Source organism: Bubalus bubalis, chromosome 3 (genome assembly GCF_019923935.1).
Source record: "Bubalus bubalis isolate 160015118507 breed Murrah chromosome 3, NDDB_SH_1, whole genome shotgun sequence".
NCBI lineage: Eukaryota > Metazoa > Chordata > Mammalia > Artiodactyla > Bovidae > Bubalus > Bubalus bubalis.
This window is the reverse complement of record NC_059159.1, coordinates 167,537,557-167,554,723: the sequence shown is the minus strand read 5'-3', so window position 1 is coordinate 167,554,723 and position 17,167 is coordinate 167,537,557. Positions and strand designations below refer to the sequence as shown.

Genomic DNA, 17,167 nt, shown 5'->3' with positions numbered 1-17,167 from the left:
GGGAGATGAGCTGGACTGACTATTGAGGTGGATGTGGTAACAGTAGGAAGAGAAAAGCGTTTGTGACAGATCCTGTGTTCAGATCTTAACGCTTCTGTTTTTATGTGGGTGACAGTGGACAAGTGGTGAGGCACTACGCCTTTCTAGGCCACAGCGCGTGCCGAGTCGCTCAGTCGTGTCTGACTCTCTGCGACCCCATGGGCTGTAGCCCTCCAGGCTCCTCTGTCCGTGGGGTTCTCCAGGCAAGAATACTGGAGTGGGTTGCCATTTCCTCCTCAACAGCAGCCCCATCTATAAAACAGGGATAATAGTACCACTGTCCAGGGGCTGTCTGAACTGAATGAGCTCGGGCTCTAACAGCCCCACAGTAAGCCATCAGTAACCAGAGATCAGTTTCTTCAAGTGCCTTTTTTCTTGAGAGGGAATCAAAACCTCCATATGTGGCTACTTCTTGGCCTCCCTGTCCTCCAAGTGTGGAATCAACTTCCTAAGAAAATAAGTAAATAATAACAAAAATATTTGGAACTTGTTAAAGCATGAAATTTCCAGACTGCTTTTTCGCTGATCTGAACCTTCTGTAATTCTTCTGAAGAGAAGAAAGTGTCACAGACAAAAGTAACTTTATCAAAGAATGAATTGCATACTACATTTCCTTGGCTGACTTTTTTTTTTTTTTTTTTTCATTTGAAAAACCCAACTTAAAAAGAAAATGTTGGTGGGGAGGCCCAGTGTGGGGAAGGGTGAGTGATGTTACCTAGGGATCACCGTGCTAGGTTTGGAAGAGAACACGCTCCAGGTCTCCACTGCTGCTGCTTTACATAATCTCAGGCACAATTGCTTTCTGCTTTTCTGAACTTGTGATTTCATAATTTCAAAATGAGAATGGTAAGAGTCGTAACTAGAGAATTAAACATGTACTAGTCACAATGGACTTCTCACACTGTGAGAAGTCACTCACATTCTAAATAGCAGAAGTGAGTGAGAGAGAAAATTCTGGAAGAAAAAAAAGAATGTAAGCAGTTCCAGAAAGCACCCTCAGAGTCGGAACATTGGAGTTGGAGTCTGGTTCTAACAAGAACCAGGACTTGCACTTTGGAGCCTCCATTTCCCAATAGTAAACTGATTTTCTTACTCTCCTCTCTGAGCCGCCTGCCCCTGGGCCGGGGCCCCTCACCCCGTCACTGTTCTTTCGGGTTTTGTAGCATTTTCCTAGCTGGTCTCCCTGCCTTCATGCATCCTTACCCTGCTGCCCCTCTAATTTCCATCAGTGGGAAGAGTCTGAGGCCCATTATCATTCTCCTGTGCCTTCAGAATAAGGTCTTTGTTTCTTAATATGGTTGATGAGGTTCTGCAAAATCTTGGCCTTGCCTGTCTCTCCAGCTTCCTCTCTCTCCACCACCCCTGGTCCTGCCCTGCTGCCTTACCTGCTGCTCCCCTCCCCCCCACCGCCGTGTCTTCATCCTTCTGCTGAGATGCCCTTGCATACCCTACCCCCCCTTTCAAAAACTCACCCTCAACGTAAGACTGTCTTAGGAGGCCACCTATTATTGAATCTATAACTTAGATCAAGTGACTCAGTGTCTCTGGCCCCAAGTTGCTCGTCTGTAAATTGGGGATGCTACTCCCCTCTCCACGGGGTTAGTGGGACAACTGTGGTAGGGGGACAGCTCACTCAGCGTGGGGCAGATACTAAGCGCTTTTCAGAAGGCTAGTCCTCGCTCTTTATTCTTGTCACTTGCCTGCTGGACGTTGCTTCCAACCCAGACTCTGTTCTAACAGGCTTAGCACACAGCCCTCTCCCATGTCTTCCTCTCTCACTGCCCTGTGCGTTAGTTCCTGAAGGCTCTGCATGTGGGTACTGATTTCAGGTCCCAGCTCTCTCACTTGTATGACCCTCTGCATAACTTAGTCTGAGTCTCAGTGCCTCATCTGTAAAATGGGGGCAATAGCAGCATCTCTCTCACAAGACTCTTGTTAACATTAAGTAGAACGTGCGTATAAGGTACTTAACGGAGCTCTTGGCACACAGAAAGAACACGGTAGATGTTTGCTCTTGATGTTGCTGTTGCTCTGTACCCCCGTGCCTGGCGGGGAGAAGTACAATGACTGTTGAAAGGATGAAAGCACTCTCTGAGCAAAAGGGAGTGTGGGATGAGTTTTCTGATGGTTTTCAAAGGAGAGAGCGTAACAGGCCCAGGGTGGGGCTTGCTTTGTGTGATTACGGGGTCCGCCTGGACAGCCCTGTTCCTGAGCCCTAATCTCTCTCTTCTGTTTGAGAACCCGGGAGGGGATGGGAAGGGGAACGTGCCCAGGTGTTCGTGGCAGGGCGGGCACAGGCACACAGAGAGCCAGCAACACGTGAGCCAGCGGGCCATCCTTGCCAAGGTGCCCTAATCCTGTCCCGGAGCAATTCCTGCATTCCCACCCCAGCCTGGAAGCCTCTCACACTTCCTTTGCAGCCACACCAACAAACAGGACCACCCCACTTCTACGCTGGCCCCTGTGGGGTCTACCTAAAGTATCTTGGCTTTTCTGGGTCTGATTGGAAGCTCCTTTTGAAAAGCTGAAATACCTTGGACCCCGGGTGGTAGACTATCCCATTTGAATTCCAGCCTTCCTACTTACCAGATTTGTAATTAAGTCCAATGACTCAATATCCCTGAGCACCATTTCCTCGCCTGTACAACAGGGGTATTAATCCCCATTCCCAGGCTTGTCATGAGGGTTACCTGAAACAATGCGGGCAGTGCAGAGAGTCAGTTCCGAACAGATACTAAGTCTTCTTAGGGGATTAGTCCCCCTTCCTCTTTTCATGATCTACATTTGCCTCCTGGAAGCGACTCTGTGCCAGCCTCCCGGACACAGGTTGAGTTGGCTTCCTGTAACTGGGAGTGTTCAAGAAGGGGCCAGATGGCACCTAAATGTGGACAGAGGGCTCGGGATCAGTGACTTTTTAAGTTCTTCCAAACTTGAAAGTCACTCAGCCGCGTCCAACTCTTTGCCACCCCATGGACTATACAAGCCATGGAATTCTCCAGGCCAGAATACTGGAGTGGGTAGTTTTTCCCTTCTGCAGGGGATCTTCCCAACCCAGGGATTGAACCCAGGTCTCCGACATTGCAGGCAGATTCTTTACCGGCTGAGCCACAAGGGAAGCCCAAACTTAGAATTCTGCTGTTCTGTAAAATACTTCTCAGGTGAGGATATCAGCATGCAGATAAGGGGGCTGTACTCCTCCCCACCCCTCCTGCCCTGAGCTGCTCTCTCAGCATAGCATCATGGTGGATGGATAACCCCCCATCGTGTCTTCTGCGTTCCCTCAGCAGTTCACAGTGGAGCTCACTCACATTCTCCTGCCTAGCTTCAGCACATGGGCCAGTCTAGAGGCGGAGGCACTCGGGGACTGTGTGGAGGGGAAATGATTAAGGCATTAGTCCACAGGGCCCTCTGCAAGAGCCACCCGCCCTGAGCTTTCTACCACAGACTCTCAGCCCATGCCTTTCCCATGTGAACGATGTTAGGAAATCCCCTAGAGGTATTTTCTCAGCCTAAGACCTCAAGACCCACGTGATGGCAATTTATAAATATTTATTGATAGCCTACTATGTGCCAGCCTCGGCACTTGGTGGGGTTATGCTGTCTGATTGCTTTTTCTCTGTCAACCTACAAACTAAGACTCAATGAAACCTGCAGACGAGAATGCAATGCCCCTGCCATCTCCCCAGCCTCATTTCGGCTCACTCTTCTATAGGGATCCTTGGTTCACCCACACCAAAGCAGCTGCCTTTCCTGCAAGACTGTGTCTTCCCATCCTTTCAGGCTTTATCCCCCTTCTGAACTTCTCTTTCTCTCTCTCTCAGATTTTTTTCTGGGCTCTTGTGTCTTTTAAAACAGTAAGTTTGGAATTTTTAAAAATAATCTTTAAAAAGTTAGTTTCATTTTGGAAAAACAAAGAAAAGTCAAGCCAAGGAAAGTGTTGCTGCTCATAAGAAACACAGTATCTATCTGGTTGTGGCAGTTTAGAGGGGGAGGACTGTATATCTTCACCAACCAGGATGGATTCAGAGTAGAGCCGTGAAGGTCACAGTAGGACCTGAAAGGAAGGAAGGAGGAGGGTATTCAGGTGCAAGTGCAAAGACCTGAAGGTCAAAACTTGTAAATCGTGCCCAGGGACGCAGAGACAGATGTGGTTTACGGAAGTGGATGCTGCAGAGGATGAGGCTTGAGCCTTAGATGGAGGTCGGGTGTGCAGTGCCTTGAATGCCAGGCTGGAGCACCTGATTTTGATTCTGTACTAAGTGGAGAGAACTTAAGTTTAATGCACCAGGAGTAACATTATGGGACCTGTGCTAGAGATGAGTAACGGAGTCACTGCTCTGACATGTTACATCTGAGTGAATATACGGCGTTCTTCTGCAGATTGCTACCTAGTAGAAACAGGCCAGCATTTTAACACTGACCTCAACTTCTTTGGAGGGAGAAAAGGCTAATCCCCTTTTCAAGAAGGAGCTAGGTTTGTTATCTTTCTCTGCTTCTGCAACAGGCTAAATCCAGGTAAAAGCTGACAGGTGCCTTCCTCTGGGAGAGGTGAGCTCTTTGCTCAGGGTATCTCAAATGCGGGCAGCTTGCCCTCTGTAAAGCTGCAGGAAGCTCACCCTCAAGGTTTAGAACACAACTGAGGTGGGTTGAGGTGAAGTGGGAGGCAAAAGGGGGACAGTTACGAGCAGACCTGGGCCATGGAGCTGGCCTTAGAGTGTATTGATCATTGCACGTGTGCACAAAGGTTCTCCTAGCCCAGAAAGGCCACACCCCCCTCTCCCTTCCATCTGCCTCTGCAAACAAGGCCCATGGGCTTCCTGCCTATTTTGCAAATAAAGTTTTATTGCAACACTACCTACATCCATTCATTTACATTTTGTCTGTGGCTGTTTTCACATTACAACAGCAATGTCAAGTATTTGCAACAGACACTGGATGGCTCACATGAAAATATTTTCTATCTGACCCTTTGCATTAAAAAAATTGCTGATGCCTGATCTGACCGAGACTTCTCCATCCTTCAGAGCATAACTTAAATTCACCTCCTCCAGGAAGCTCTCCCTGACCTTCCTGGTTCTCACTGAGGGTACTCATCTCCCATATTGCAGTGCCACTTATTACCCACTAATTAATACTCTCATATTTCCCCTCTTCTATGTGTACTTTTAAAATGGTTTCCCTAAGTACATTGTACTGCTCTTGCGGGCAGGGACCACATTTTAAACTTTCTGTCAAGTTACGTTAAACAGTAGTTAGCAGAGTAGAAGTCTGTGTGTTTTGTAGAGAGACAGGCCTGGTATCAAGTCTTGCTCTTTCCCTTGCTAGTGGCTTGACTCGGGACAAGTCACCTCATCTCTCTGAGCCTCCCTTCTCATCTGTAGTCTAGCCTGATGACACAAGCACACCCCAGGAAGACTACCGGCAGATCCAGAGAGACAAAACATGCAAAAGCCAAAGCAAAGCAGCACATTGTTGCTGTGGGAAACGGAAACTCAACAGTAGTTGACTTACACTCTTGCTTTGGCAATGTGTAGATTTAAAATTTTCTCCCATGAGATAGTTAGAGAGTTTGGGATGGACATGTACATGCAGCCACATGGATAACATCAAATGGATAACCAACAAGGACCTACTGAGTAGCACAGGGAACTCTGCTCAATGTTATGTGGCAGCCTGGATGGGAGGGGAGTTTGTGGGAGAATGTATACGTGTAAATGCATAGCTGAGTTTCTTTGTTGTCCACCTGAAACTATCACAACATTGTTAATTGGCTATCCTCCAATATAAAATAAGAAGTATTTTTTAATTAAAAAAATTTTTTTTTCTCCCATGGATGTCTAGGAGGGAAAAAAAAAATTCTTCCATTATCCAAGTATTTTGAGAAACACTGCATGTAGCTGCCCCCTTTCTCAGAAATTCATAAGATTCATTCTCATATTAAAAGCTCTGTGGGAAATAAATCTGTTTAACTTTATTTAACCCTGTATTTTGCAAATTTATTTGGCCACACCTTGAAATAACTATTCATGTCTCATGAGAGGTAAGCTCTGAAAACATACTTTCAGCCGATTGGGCCAAATGGTCCTTGGGTCTCCAGCAACCCTGTCGTACTGAGTTTGCAAAAATAAGTTCTGCTTATCAACCTCCTCTTTAATCAACTGGAAGAAGGAAGGCAATGAAAACCCACATTTTTGTATAAAAATAATGCCATTTAGATCTGTTTGTTCTATAAGTCAAGTAGTCCACGCACATGCCCCCATGTCCCAGGGATTTTTGCCACAGAGGCCACTGGAGAGTTCTGCATTTGGGGCGTGCGTGTGGCTGTGTGTGCGTGTGTATGTTTGCACTAATGCCCACATGGGCCCGTGGCTCCTTCCTCCTCCTGCCAAGGTTCTTAGAATCACGTACCAGAGGCATTGCACGTCCTGGTACGTCCGTGACTGTTCCTTTTCTTCCACTAATTGAAGACCTCTCACAAGTCCCCCTTTGACCTCCTTGGGTTCAATCCCCTGGAAAAGTGTCCCTTTTCGTTTTGCACAGTTGACCCCTCCCTCTTTCTGGAACTGGAACCCTTGGGTCTCAACCATGGGTCTCTGTGGAAGGGGGAAATTGAGGCCTTGGGGAATTACTTGGAGGATGGTGAGGAGGGGTGGTGTGCATGAAATCATTGGGTAGGTGTGGGTTTGAGGTTCTAAACTGGTGACTACGAATTGAGAGCAGCTGGTACTTTGGCCAGTGGGGGCCAGCACACTTTGCAGTCTCTTTCGACGGGGCTGTGACCCGAGTAGGCGGCCAGGGGAGTCTTCCCTACCATCTGCCCAGGCCGCCGCTGCTGTGCACCCACTGCCTCAGGACCCTGAACGACACCCTCTTTCTTCTCAAACGCATGTTGCTTTGCATCAGAAATGATATCGTCATCTCAGCCTTTGTTAGCGAAGTTGAAAAGTCTCTAGGAAGAGCCAGAAAGGGAAGAGGAAGCCCCGGTCGAGAGGGCCGGGTGTATGTGTGGGGGCGGGCCACGGCCGACAGAGGGCGCTCCCACACCACGCAACGCTGACGGCCAGGCTCCCGCCGGCCGGGGAGAGAGGGGGCCGGCTGACCTTTCTCGGGTTGCCAGAGCAGCGGAGGTGTCAGCTGAGAACGGTCACAGCCTGGGGAGGAGAGGGGAGGGAGGGAGGCTGGGGCACCCGAAGGGGAGGAAGAGCCGGCGGGGAAACACAGGCACGCATTTCACGGAGACCGGGACACAGGAGACAGGCAGCATACGCACAGCGCACCTACAAACCGCACATGCAATAAACACCGCACAGACACAGCACACAGCCCAGGTGTTGTTTTTTTTTTCCTTTTTTTGAATCACACAGGATGCAGAACCACAACGCGAATGCAATCCATAGTACGCAGATACACACAACATGGCCCTCTCGCCCAGCTAAGCCACAACAAAGACAGCGCACAGCCACACACGTGTAAACAGCTCCCCCAGGCAGATTAGGCCATGAACCATATGCAAAAGGCAGGTAACGAAGACCCGCGTGGTAAGCACGCATGCACACACAGACACACACAGCCTGGGGATAGCCCACCACGGAAACAGACGTCCTCAGAGACGCATCATAGACAAGCAACAGAAGCACGCGTGATGCGTAAACACGGCCAGCTCCCCACAGGCGTGCTGTAAAGACATATGCTATGTACCATATGCCACGTCGATCCACCCAGCGCAGACAGGCGTGCCGATCACATGAGATGTCATCCGCTTGCAGAGCACACTGCACACACAGCTCACACTCACTGTACGGGCACAGGTCCACAGGCATCAGAAGCACTCGGAGTTCAGTAAATGTTTCTGTAAGAGAAAAGACAAGGAGGCCAGAAATGGGGTAAGAGAAGAGAATGAGGGTTGAGAAAGACGAAGAAAGGACAGGGAGATGAGAGAGTGAGAGAGGAGGGCTGGGGACCAGGTCTGGGGCTCCGTTCGCCTCTCCTCCTCCCCACTCCTCACCAGTCACTGGAGCAGAGAGCAAGCCAGCTTCTGGTGGGGCGCCTGGGGGAGGCCACACCGACTTGGTGGTTACAGCTGGGGTGGACGGTGGCCCCTGTGAACGTGAGCCACCAGCGTGGGGGCAGGGTCAGAGGCACCACACCACAGCTCCGTCTCCCTGGGGCCCTGCAGCTCCAGGGAGACCTGTCCTAACCCATGCCATCTCATTTAATCCTGATCTGTGAGCTGCGTACCGTCCGCAGTCTGACTGGCCCCTGGCCCCAGGATCACCAAGAAACAATTACCAGACTCTCAGGGTAGATTTCATTCTCCCCTCTGAAAGTGCACTTTTTTCAAAATAAAAACGGAAAACTTGAGTGATCCTATGAGGGGCTGTCCCTCCAGAGAGGACAGGGCAGATCAGGATGGTAAAGGGCTCCTACAAGCTTGCTTATCACATAGGAAAGTATAACCCTCTTCTTGGAAGCACAGGATTTTCAGTGAAGCAGGTTCGGAGCAGCAGACCTTCTCGAGCAACCATCCTGGTGTAGGCCAATGCAGGGCCCCAGGATATAGAAACAGAAGACTCAAAACCTGTCTTCCAAAATGTACAGAATAAGGGGGATAGACAGCATCTTCAACTCAATGGACATGAGTTTGAGCAAACTTGGGGGAGATAGTGAAGGACAGGGAAGCCTGGCGTGCTGCAGTCCACAGGGTCGCGGAGAGTTGTAGGTGACTGAACAACGGCAGGATACAGACGCAGAATGTTAAGTGGAAAAGGGTTAAGTGAACGTATAGAAGAATGTATAGAGTTTAGTTCCTTTTATATTGATTAGGAAGAAAGAGGGCAAAGGGGTGAACATTAATTGAAAGTCTGTCACACATACTGTGCTGGGCACTGTGCATCCATTATCTTGGTTACAGCTCATAAAACAAACTCTGGAAAACAGAGCTTAGCAGCTCCACGTTACGGATGAAGAAACTGAGGCTGCAGATGTAAAGCCGCCTGCACAAGGCTGCACAGTGAGGGGTCTAGATTCAAACCCGTCAGCTGGACTTCAAGCACCACCTCCACTTCACTATATGGCAAGAATTATTTCCTCTGGCTTTTCAGATCTTCAGCGAGAGTCAGCAGAAAGGGGAGAGAGACAGTCTCAGCAAAGAAACCCTGAGTTAGCTGGCATGAGGGCATACTTTAGATTCTCCCAACAGTAAGTTGCTGGTCATTCTTCAAGGGCCTGTGTCCTCCAGTTTCTGGGCCTGGCATCCGGTCCCTGACTTAGGTGCTGGTATGTGGTTCCCGTGTTCCTGATGAGACCCACCATCCTTGTGTGCTTCAGCCCTTGGCTCCATCATGGTTCTGCCTGCTGTTTGAAGTGGGTGTTGGGGATGGATCTCTAGCTTCCCAGATTTCTCTCGTGGTCTGTAGAGCCTTCCTGATGAGGATGAAAGAGGAGAGTGAAAAAGCTGGCTTTAAACTCAACATTAACACACTAAGATCATGGCATTGGGTCCCATCACTTCATGGGAAACAGGAGAGGAAAAAATGGAAGCAGTGACAGATTTTATTTTCTTGGGCTCCAAAATCACTGTAGATGTTGACTGCAGCCATGAAATTCAGGCACTTCCTCCTTGGAAGAAAAGCTATGGCAAACCTAGACAGCATATTTGCAAAGGCATCACTTTGCCAACAAAAGTCCCTATGTCAAAGCTATGGTTTTTCCAGTAGGCATGTCTGGATGTGAGAGTTGGACCATAAAGAAGGCTGAGTGCCGAAAAATGGATGCTTTCAAATTGTGGTGTTGGAGAAGACTCTTGAGAGTCCCTTGGACTGCAAGGAGATCAAACCAGTCAATCCTAAAAGAAATTAACCCTCAATATTCACTGGAAGGCATTATGCTGAAGCTGACGCTCCAATACTTTGGCCACCTGATGCAAAGAGCCAACTCATTGAAAAAGACCCTGATGCTGGGAAAGATTGAAGGCAGGAGGAGAAGGGGATGACAGGATGAGATGGTTGATGGCATCACTGACTCAATGGACATGACTCTGAGCACACTCTGGGAGATAGTGAAGGACAGGGAAGCATGACTTGCTGCAGTCCATGGGATCACAAAAAGTTGGACACAACTTAGCAATTGAACAACAACAACGATTATAAATCAAAAAAGAAATAGCATGAGAACCAGGGAGCCCAGTGTGGACGAAGGCTGAGGATGAGGAGAGCTGAATCCTGTTTTCCAGTGCGCATGGTCTGGAGCTCATCTTTCTGTTCTCTAAGTGCCTGTTATGGGCTATTCGATAACAGCAGGGGTGGAAGGAACATTTGGCATCATCTAGTGATGGACAGCTGAGGTCAAATAACATCCCTCAACTTATTACTGCTATGCTTTCATTGGGCTTCCCTGGTGGCTCAGACAGTAAAGATTCCACCTGCAATGTGGGAGACACAGGTTCGATCCCTTGGTTGGGAAGGTCCCCTGGAGGAGGGCATGGCAACCAACTCCAGTACTCTTGCCTGGAGAATCCCCTTGGATAGAGGAGTCTGGTGGGCTACAGTCCAGGGGGTTGCAAAGAGTTGGACACGACTGAAGCGAATGAGCACACACGCTCTTGTTAATAAGTGTGTTAGCCGCCATTTATTAAACACTGTTGTGCCAGGAACTATGCCAGCATGTGTTGTGTTCACAGCACTCCTCTAAGGCAGGCACTGTGTTTGTCAGTTTCACACATGAGCAGACCAAAGCTCAGAGATGCGTAGTGGCTTGCCATGGGCTTCACAGCTACCCATCGACAACACTGAGGTGCAGATCAGGCATGTCTGACTCTGAGCAATCACTCCTAACTGTCCTGGCCTCTGGCTTTCCTGACCAACCTGGATCCGTGGGCAGGGGCACTCCTCCACACTCACCTGATTTAGGGAGAAGAACACTCGGATCAGGGAGAACAGTATGTTGTTCAAAGTCACAGAGCTGGTTATCAAAACCCAGAGCCCCTAATCTCTCGTCTGCTCAGCTTCCTACTGCTCCCCGAGCCAAGGATGGCCCTATCACTTTTCATGGTGTCAAGGTTATAAAAGGGCTCATCTTGACTAGAAAAGATGACTTTGGAATAACTAGAAAGTGGTGTTGTCCCTCTCCTGGGCCCCTTTAGCACATCACACAGTTGTTGACTGTCTTGCAGGTGGTTCCTTTGGAAAGGAGAACCCTCTACCTCCCGACCCCTTGAATGTCACCTGGCTGAGTTTGGTCAGGCTCCATTTTAGGTGACATCAGCTGCCTTCATTAAAGCCTGGCACTGTCCACATGCAAGTGCTATGTGATAGCTGGCCCTGGGATCAGAGAGGGGCCAGCTTCAGACTGGTGACGTAATAGCCTCGAGTTGCCGCACCGAGGCCTGTGTGTCGAGAATAGAGGGTTAGCCGACGAAGCCAGGAGGCCACTGTGTTCACATGTTGTTATTTATTCTGGTGGGATCCGTCTCTTACTCAGCAAGGGGATTTACGCTAGAATTATCCAGCTGTGTCTGAAATTTGGCTACAGACTCAGATTCCCAGGATGAAGAGGTCAATGGCTGCCTTTGTCCTTAAATATATTTCATTTTCTCCCTAGCTATTCTTGGTAGACTAATGACTTAGGGCAAAGCGTCCACAAAAACTCCTGAGTTAACTATGGGCTGATCTGCTGACACAATCCGGGGTGCTAAAATTCCAAGCATCTTTGTCCCCATGGGGAGGGCTCCCCAGATTTGCCCTCTGCATAATGGATTTCAGGGTCATTCCTTTTAACACTGTGCATTTCATAATCTCTGTCCCCATTTGAGAAGGAGAAGTGAAAGAGTATATCCCACCTATGGGGACTTAATCTGATTTATTAATGGCCTCTAGAGCAAGATACAACATTTTTCCAGTAGTCATGGATGGATATGAGAATTGGACCATAAAGAAGGCTGAGTGCCAAAAAATTGAAGCTTTTGAACTGTGGTGTTGGAGAAGACTCTTGAGAGTCCCTTGGACTGCAAGGAGATCCAACCAGTCAATCCTAAAGGAAATCAACCCTGAATATTAGTTGGAAGGACTGATGCGGAGGCTCCAATACTTTGGCCACCTGAGATGAAGAGTCATCTCATTGGAAAAGACCCTGATGCTGGGAAAAATTGAAGGGAAAAGGAGAAGAGGGAGGCAGAGGATGAGATGTTTAGAAAGCATCACCGACTCAACCGGATATGACTTGAGCAAACTCCGGGAGATAATGAAGGACAGGAAAGCCTGGCACTCTGCAGTCCATGGGGTCACAGAGTCAGACATGACCTAGTGACTAAGCAACAACAACAACAGCGAGACAAAGTGCTGGGTTATAGTTTCAGCCCCACCATTTGCTCGGACTTTAGTAACATCTTTAGAAAGGAATGGTAGTAGCACCTCATCGGGTCATTGGGACGTGCTGTACACAGGGTTCAGTGACTGTTAGCTGCTGTCTTTGCTGCCTCTTTCACGTTGTCATTAGAGGCCCAGTCTCTCTGAAGCTCAGTCTCTACATCTGTGGCATGGCGACAGTAATCCTCACCTTGATATTGGAGAGTGCAGTGTGAAATCAGAGAGGCTTCATGGAGACTTGCCAGGTGTTAACAGTAAAGGCTCAGGAACTAGGGAGTATGGTCTTAATTCCCTCCCTCCTCCTCTCTGTTTATCCCTCTCTTCCCTCCTTGAGGTCTTCTGTGAAAAGTCCCCATAAGCCCAGGCTCTACGTCTCTTATTTAAGCCACCTCTTATTGGTGTCCTTGTCTTCTGCCTTCTCTCGTTCCATCCTTCTTCCACGTCACATCAGGTAGTTTACCCAAGGCCATCTTGGTATCACAGACCCTCTCTAAGAAAACAGCAAGTGACCACTCCCATAGCAGAGCCTCCATTTCAAGGAACGTGAAAGCCCCGATCCACCTCCTGGGTTCATGGAGAAGCCGAAGGTACCCAAGGTTTCCAGCCCGGTGACCTGACAGAGACTTCCAGGGACAGGGTGGCTGCAGGGTTCTCCTGAGAAGAGCACTCGGGAGTGAAGCGGAACTGGGGAAGTCTGTCCAAAGGTGCCCAGTGGAGAGACAGAACCTGGGGCTCGCAGCCTCACAGAGGTATGCTGGAGCCACTTTACACCTGAGTCCTGAGGACAGTCACACACATCTCTTCCCAGCTCCACATTCAGTGATGGCACGTTGGTAGTGGTGGAAAACTGTCATAAACTGGCCATGGTAGAAGGATTTACACCGTGGAAATCAGCTCATGCTATAAGTCAGCACCTCTCCCACTTTTTTTTTCTCTCCAGAGAGCCAGTTGTTAAACATTTACCAGCATACCGCTGGACCCCAGTCTCATGAATGGTTCACAAGTCATGTGACCTCTTTGACCTTCAGTTCCCTCACATATACATCGAGGCTAGTTTGTTATCATAGGTCCTCTGAAGCGTCTGAGAAGCAGATGCTGAGATGGGATGAAATGTTCAAGGTCTTTCTTAGGAGAAACACATGTATGGGAGATGAGAAGTTGCTATGAAGACTGGGAGTGTCTTCAGATTGTGGTGCAAATGAGAGAAGGAGAGAGAAGTTAAGGAATGTTCGTTGAGGCCTTTCGGGGGCTCTCAAGGTGGTTTACCATCCAAAGAGGAGTCCTGTGTCTCAGTATACCTGCTGTGCCCAGTCACTGCTTGGGAGCAGGCTTTAAGAAGTGTGGCCCCGATGCTAATGTAGTGATGGAATTTGGAATACTCAGACTAGGGTTCTTGGTTAACTGAGCCTCTGATTGTTGAACTTCCTAGATGCATTCTCCTGGCCCCCACAGATATAAACACATCAAACCCCACTGGATGTGTCTTATCCAGATCACGTCATACAACTTTAAAGATAGTTTCTAAGCAAATAAATCTGTGCCAAGCACTGTGCCAAGTCTAGAGGATAAAGAGAGGTTTGAAACATAGTCCTTGAACTTAGGGGACCCATCCAAGTGAGATTGACAAGTAAACAGACACAGTCAAGACAGCGTGAAAAGTAAGGGGGATGGCAAGGAGGCTTGTTGGTAAAGCCTGCATAGAAAAACACATGATGATCCTTGAATGGGGACCAGTTGGGTAGAATGGGGATTCTGGACAGAAAAAAAATCTTCAAAGGCAAAGGCTCAGAGATATGGAAGAGCACGTAAGATTCAAAGATTTGCAAGCAAATCCACATGGGTTCAGCATAGATACAAGAGTGAAGTTAGAAATGACCCTGGAGAAGGAATCAAGGCCAGACAAAGCTAAGGGATTGGATATATTTATTCACTTGTGTAGACCGTGGATAAGGGAGGAGCATTACAGACTTTTCATCAAATGCATTTTTTAGCAGAATCACTGACTGCAGTTTGGAGGATGGACTGAAGGGGTAAGAATGGAGACAGGAAGTCAGGACAGGAAGTGAGGTCCACATGAGAGGCAGATAGCAAGGACACGGATATGGAGAAGCACAGTCAATTAAGAGGCATTTAAGTGATAGCACCTACACGAGTAGATGGCTGTTGGATCTGGAGGATTATGAGAGTCTATGATGGTGACCAAGTAGCTAGCTTGAATTATACATCCTTGTAACTAAGTCCGTCTCTTGACTTTCTAAACTGTAGTTCCTGAACTTCATGTCATAACTGTTTGTAGATTATGAAATCAACTTACTCTATTTTGTCCAACAGTTAAAATGAATATATAATGGATTATATTGCAGGGTAAATATTATTTCATAAAGCTTTGTTTTGAACTCATATTGACGCATGTATGTAGTAGATTGGGATGTAAAATATATGAATCACAGTAAAGACCCTTTTCTAGTCTATGGATTTTTGTAGGGCAAGAGTTGCAGCTTACACTTTGTAAACTCAAGGAATTATAGAATTGGAGGAGGCCTTTGATTCTGACTTAGAGGTTTGGTATCATCAAGCCCTGCCTCTGCACCCTGCTCCTCCCCCACCTCCGCTCTACTTCTTTTAGTTGGAAAATTATATTTGAGGAGGTTACATTCTTTCTACCAGATCAGGTAATTCTCATACTATTCTTTGTAATACCTGGTTAAACTAAGAGAAAGAATAGATTGATATACGCCTTTATGAATGAATACATGAATCACATAGCTTATAGATTAATGCAATAACAATTCATGAGTAAATGAATGAAGGCACAGATGAGTTCACAAATGAATTAATAGATGAATATATAGCTGTATGAAAAACTGGGTGGATGGATTAATGAAGGAAGGTGGGGGGGGAATGAGGGGAGGCAGGGAGGAAGGAGCTCTTGAATCCCCTTACAAGCACTGTGAGTCAGTAGATTTCCAGCTAAGGAGTGAAGAATTTCTGAGTGACCCCAGGCAGGGGACCATGGCCAGTTGGAAATAATCATGTGGCCAGCAGAGATCAGCCAGACTTGACCGAGTGATGATGGCCTTGCAGTAGACTTTGTTACACACTCGTTTATAGGGTGAGCTATTAACTGGCCCCACACTGGGGTAGTCAGGCGCCTGACATCAGAGAATGAATGAGGTGTTTGGGGTGGGGAGAGGTGGGCTCCTTTCCCCAGCCCTGGTCTGCTGAGTCATCCCCAGTACCAAGGGCTTTCATGCTATTATTCATCAGTCCCATGACTAGGAGCCAACCAGTTCCACATAGCCCGGGACACTTCAGAAAGCTGCACATTTAGTTCAGGGGAAAAGTGCATTAAGGTGAACAGCAAGAACCGAAGGAGCCACTTAAGATCATTAAAAGTTAACCAAGCCTAAGTCATTTTAACTATTTGAATCAGACCTAGATTTGAGTCTGCGCTTCTCTACTTACTTGCTGTATGGCACTGGGTAAGTCCTTTACCTGTCTGAGCTTCAGTTGACTCATCATAACACCAATCTTACTTCTATGATCTGTATGCTTTGCAAAGACTTTATGCTAAATAAATGCTTATTATCTCCATCTTTTCTTTGTCCTTCAAATTTCCCACACTTTCATTTACTTATTAATTCATTTATTCAACAAATGCCAGTGGAGTGCTCACTGGGTACCAGGCATCAGGTGCTGGGGATGCATGAGTGAGTGAAACAGACAAAACTTTGGGGGTGGGATTACCATCATGTTTCATAACTCCAGGGGCACCACTCACATAGGACTCTAGAAGGAGAGGGAAACAAATTTTTTTTTCTAAAAAACAAAATATATTGTTTATTAGAAGGTGATAAGAGGAACCAAAGAAAAAGATGAGCAGAAAAGTTATTAGAAGTGGAGGTCTACAGAACTTTAAATAAGATGGTCAGAAGAGGGCAGCCTTTGAGCAAGACCTAAAGGAGGTGAGGGACGTGGAGGAAGAGTGTCCCTGGCAGGGGCCAAATCATGTGCAAAGGCCCTGAGGTGGAATCTTACCTGCCGTATTTGAGGGGTAGAAAAGGAACCGTGTTCTATTTCCAATTCCTTTTCCCTGCCACTCTGCTGGGGGAGTTCTTAATTAACCCACAGGCCTCGTCTCCTTTTCCTTGAGCATCTTGTCAGAGGAACTGCTTGCTGATGGTCTGGTTATAGCTTTTCTCACACAGCAGAATGCAAGTTCCATGAGGCAAGTCCTTCTGACTTGCCCCCTCTCTTCTGTCTGATAAGTGCCTCCTCATTCTTTGTCCTTCAGCTCAGTTCAGTTCAGTCACTCAGTCATGTCTGATTCTTTGCAACCCCATGGACTGCAGCACGCCAGGCTTCCCTGTCCATCCCCAACTCCTGCAGCTTACTCAAACTCATGTCCATCGAGTCAGTGGTGCCATCCAACCACCTCATCCTCTGTCGTCCCCTTCTCCTCCCACCTTCAATCTTTCCCAGCATCAGGGTCTTTTCAAATGAGTCAGTTTTTAGCGTCCAGTGGCCAAAGTACTGGAGTTTCAGCTTCAGCATCAGTCCTTTCCATGAATATTCAGGACTGATCTCCTTTAGGATGGACTGGTTGGATCTCCTTGCAGTTCAGGGGACTCTCAAGAGTCTTCTCCAACACCACAGTTCAAAAGCATCAATTCCTCGGGGCTCAGCTTTCTTTATAGTCCAACTCTCACATCCATATGTGACTACTGGAAAAACCATAGCTTTGACTAGATGAACCTTCTGAGAAA

At 47.7% G+C, this 17,167-nt stretch overlaps 1 protein-coding gene across 10 annotated transcripts in view; it reads left to right on the top strand.

Annotated features, from left to right (window-relative positions):
• Positions 1–17,167, top strand: part of ASTN2 (astrotactin 2) — a 1,030,196-nt gene that overhangs the window by 895,280 nt on the left and 117,749 nt on the right. The gene's annotated exons all lie outside the window — the stretch shown is intronic.